This window comes from Xiphophorus couchianus, chromosome 12, assembly GCF_001444195.1.
Source record: "Xiphophorus couchianus chromosome 12, X_couchianus-1.0, whole genome shotgun sequence".
Lineage (NCBI taxonomy): Eukaryota > Metazoa > Chordata > Actinopteri > Cyprinodontiformes > Poeciliidae > Xiphophorus > Xiphophorus couchianus.
Genome location: NC_040239.1, coordinates 6,213,266 through 6,218,315, shown reverse-complemented (window position 1 = coordinate 6,218,315; position 5,050 = coordinate 6,213,266).

Below are 5,050 nucleotides of genomic sequence, written 5' to 3'. Positions count from 1 at the left end.
CCATGACTGGAAAAACAATCCTCTCTTCAACTTTAGTTTAATTTCTTTTCACAGAAACAATATCCTCCTTTGTGACACATATTTGGGGTCATGTACTCACATTGAATTTTTTTCCCAAGTCTGTGACGTTAGAGTAAAGCTGACAATATACATATATATAGAAATGCAGAACAATACAGAACAAGTCATTGACTGATATATGACCCTTTCCTGCCTCTCTGGTTTGGACTGCTGAGTCTCAGGGACATGGTAGAAGCCCCGAGGCATTCAGTCAGAGCGGTTCTTCAAAGAGCCAGAAGGAACCAGGAGACTGTTGATTGGCTACTCAAGGAAGGGGGACAAGAGCTCCTTTCATGGGTTTTAAAACAGTGGAAACTCTGTTCTAAGAACTTAATCATGTGCTGGGTATATGGTTTATTTTGGAGGGCATAGAGCAAAATCTGATCTTAAGGTATGACTGGTTGGTTGGTTGGATGGATGAATGAATGAATGGATGGATGAATGGATAATTGGAAGAAGTGGGAGTGTTTTCAGTATTGCGACATTGTGCAATGCATTCAAATCTGCAACTTAAGATTTACCCACACTACCACATCTTTATTGACTCTCTTTGTAATAAGTGGCAAAACCTTGAAATAAATTAGTTTTCTAAATCAGAAGCTAAACAGAAAAAAAAGAAACGCTAGGAAATAAATGCTCTTAACAAGAGAAATAGTGACACACCTATTACCATGATTTTTGTCAGTGCTTTGTATGACCCCATTTTTCCAGTAGAATAGCACTTAGACTTCTCCTGTCTTGTCCTGTCATTTTATGTTCTCTTTCCTTCAGCTCCCCACACAGCTTTTTCTTTCTCCCTCTTTTGTAGAGGAAATCTGCTCGCAACAGCAAGACAACCTAACATGCTATGTTTCAGGACATAAAAGTAAGAAAAAAAGACAACATTTTTAAATTTGGCACTTTAATTAATTCCTAACTGCTAGTGTGATTTTATTAGCTTACAATCCAAATATACACCGCTTCAGAAGGATGCTCAATTTGCTGTTATCTTAGGAAAGCCATCTGTTTTAGGCCCATTCTTCTTAGATCCACTTTGAACCTGGTCTTAACTTTCACAAAGTTTAGTTTTAAATTCTGTTAAGCCTTGTCAACCAGGTCTTTTACTGGATCTATCCTCCACCCTTTCCCTTCACATAGTCCAATATTTCATGTGACAACATCTTGAAGTCAGATTTACTGCCAGAATAGAGAGGAATGTTGACACAACTGCCTCCATCTGCGAGCTGAGAACGAGCAGATGGAGAAGATTCTCAGCTGAGGATACCGACACATGTTCTCTAGCTTTTCATCCCTGACATGTTGTGGGAAAAGCAGTGGATCTTAATGTTTGCATGTATATTTGCATGTACGTTTATAGCTTTTAGGATAACTCTGTTGCTGAAGTTTTGATTGTCCTTTTCTTAATTATTATAGTAAGAGAGTTCCATGAAAATGATTTTGATAGCAGCATGTGGAGAGAAACATTATTTCTGGTGTAATTGACTTCAAGCCAGAGAAAAGAGCACAAAGGATCAATTGTACAACACCAAGTGAAGTTTGTACAAAAACTGTCAGAGTTGGAGCCATGTGGGTGGGAAAGGGGTTCAGTGACATCTCAGCTGGCAGGCTGACACGAGTTGGACCCGGGGCGCCCTCCGCGTGCCATGTCTATAGAAATAGCGAGACTTGAAAACTCTGGTCCCATGAGTCAGCCAGAAGCCTAGGACTTAAGAAACAACAACAACAACAAAAAAAACCCTATTCCAGTCCCTGTGTTTCCATGGCAACAAGAACAGATTGGAACCACATCTGGTAGCCATTTCAGTCCTTGCAAGGAGAGGAAGAAAGAAATTTATGAGTGAGGGAGAAAAAGACAAATATTTTCTGCAATGCAAAGCAGAAAGAAAGGAGAGTCAAATTACACTTGAAAGTGACTAAAAGTAATAACTTAACAATGGAATTATAAAGAGAGGAGAATGATTGTTCAAGATTGATGATTAAGAGCTTAAAAGCAAAGGCAAGTTTATGATATCCTTTTTTTCTACTAAAATCTAACTTTGGTTAAAAGGGGTCTTAAAAAACATTAATGCTGTTTTGATGTTCCTTTGTTTCAAGATGTGGCACAGTTTTCTGAGATGCTGTCATATCCTTGCATCAGATGTTGCCAGAGGAAATTTTAAAAATACAATTGTCATCTCTTCTCTCTGTCGACTCTCAGTCTGCGAGAAACATTGTCTAATTGCAGCCTTTTCTACACGAAAAACGCTGCTCCTCAGCTCTGTGGAAATGCAGAAACTATGAAATGACATTTACTGGAAATGGAGCTGGTGCTTTTCTTAAGCCAAAACCGCTGAGAACTGAGGTCAGCGTGCAACTTGAATGATGGGGGGAGAAAGGGAGGGTACCACTCGCATTGTATGTGTTCAGAGGTTTCCAGTGGCATCTGCACACTCTGTGATTTGAGACTGTCTTATAATAAGACATGACACTACTCTGTCTTGGCACAGAGTTAAATTAGGGTCTTCTTACTGCACAAATTAAAGCGAACCACACAGCAAGGCGACCTCCCATACAGTCACTCGGACAAGCTGGTAAAGTGCAGAAAGTGGGTCAGAACAGATGAAGCTGGAAGACATTGCTTTGGGTGGAGAAAATCTTCAGTGTTGTGCTTAATGTCATTTTGGAGGCAAAAAGCTGCTGCTATTCTTTTAGTTCAGCCACCTTTATGAAGTCCCTGATTTTTTTTCTGACTGCCTTTAACCTCATTGTTGCATCACTATGTGAGACTTTTATATGAAAATGTTTTTTTCTAATGTGCGTACCTCTCTAAACTTGGAAATTTACAGTTCTTTACAAATGTTTATGAATTAGTTGTATTTTGTAACCGCAGGTTGCTGTGTATTGCAGACTTCTGCCCAGGTCCCTCTTAAAAATGAGATCTAGATCTCAATGGGATTTACCTGGTTAAATAAAGGAAATAAATTAATAATAATAAAAAACTATATATGTATTTTATTGGGATTTTATTGTACTATTAGCACATGTTTATAAAGAGAAACTTATTATTACAAATCCAACAATTTTGGGTAAATAATTTCCCTGCTGGGATGAATAAAGTAATTCTATTCTATTCTATGCTATTCTGCATTTGTAGTCATCTCTTCCCCAAATTTAAAAGACTTGTCTCTTTTCATCTGACCAGTTTTCCTGTCTCTGTGATAGAAAAGCATGCCCATAACATGATGCTGCCACTAAAATATTTCACCATGGGGTTGATGTTTTCAGACTGATGAATGATTTTCCACGAGGTTCTTAGCTGTTTCTGTGATTAATACTCTCCAGTTCTGTCCTGTCAATTTAGTTGAACAAGATTTCTCACCAGTATCATCTTGCTTTTACTCTTTATAGATTGTTACATATTTGCCTCAAAGCACCACTCTGTCATAGTAGTTTAAGAACTACAATGTCTTGTGCCCAAACCGGTAATGCCAGTTGATGCATATTTTACACAAACTAATAAATATATTAGTAGAACTTTTGTGCCATGTAGCAAATGGATTATAAAAAATCCAAATTATAATTTTGCTAATTATTGCAGTTAATTAGTAATAATTAAGTGCAATTAATGTCTGTTGAGACATTATTTTCTCAGCAGACATGAGAAAATAATGTCTGTTGCATTATTTTTTCATTCAACAGACATAAACTGTCTGTTGCATGAGCAATTTTTTTTAAGGTTTTGTTGGCTCTAGTGGCCTTTGTTAGAAAGTAAGTTTGCCCATGTGGGGGGAAACGTGGGCAATGTCACCAGGCTGGGACTTGAACCTGCTACTACCGCCACGAGGACTAAGGCCTCCATACATAGTTCTGCTTTGCCCCTGCACCACCACAGCACCCCACCTGAAAAATGTTTAAGATAAAATCATCTACCAAATTTAGAATCTGAACACTGAGCAGTGTCCGGAGCCAACAGATGAAAAATAGCATTCCGGCTAATTCTGGCATATTTACAGAAATGTTCAATAACATGTTCAATAACATGTACATGTTTCTTGGCCTTCATGATGTTGTTTCTTCAAAAATGTTGAAGAAACAACATCTCATTTTTTATTGTATAAATAAAATACAATATAAAATAAAATTACAATAAAATGTTATTGAACATGTACAATGTTCAATAACATTGTACATGTTTCTTGGCCTTCATGATGTTGTTTCTTCAAAAATGTTCTCTGACAAATTTCTAAGGCCTTCATAGAACAATTAGAATTATACTGAGATTAATTTACAGAAAACCTATTTTGTGACCTCTGCTGCTACTGGTTATATTTAGCAGAATCAGAAAAAACAGGAACTAAACAAGAAAATGACAAAAAAAAAAAATAGAAAGCCATGAATAATTTTCCTTCTTTTTGACAAATATGCAATATGTTGTGCTCTTCTGTCACATCAAATACCAATTAAAGTACACTGAGGTTTGGTTGCATAACATTTGAAATAGGTTTAAGGGTTTCAAATGTTTTTTGCAAAGCACTGCAAAAAATGATACAAACTGTCAGATTTATAATTAAGCTTCGGGCCTTTTCCATCCAGACTAAGATCTTTCTGTTTTTCTTTTCCCATTGCATGGATGTGTGTGCAAACAGTTGTCTAGAACTTCAAATTGCCCTGGATTTTCCCCCTTTGTCAGCAGTATTCCTGGGAGTGCATTAGGGGAAAAGATTTGGATGGCTAATAAAAAGCAGATCAGTCATATGCCTTTTCTCATTCTTCCTCTTCTTCTTTTCTGTTAAATCCTCCCTTTCTTTTTCATGTCTCTTTGTCTGTAGTCTATTGTGCTTCCTTTTCTCCGTCACTTATTCCACCTTCTTCTAACAGCTAGCTGTTCTCCTGTGCACCCATCTAGCCAATATCTGTGCACTAAATGGGACTTCAGACTTCCTAATGTGACTTGAGGTTTCAGCTTTCACATAATTCCACACGATCACTTCAGGGGTTTTTTTTTCCTTTT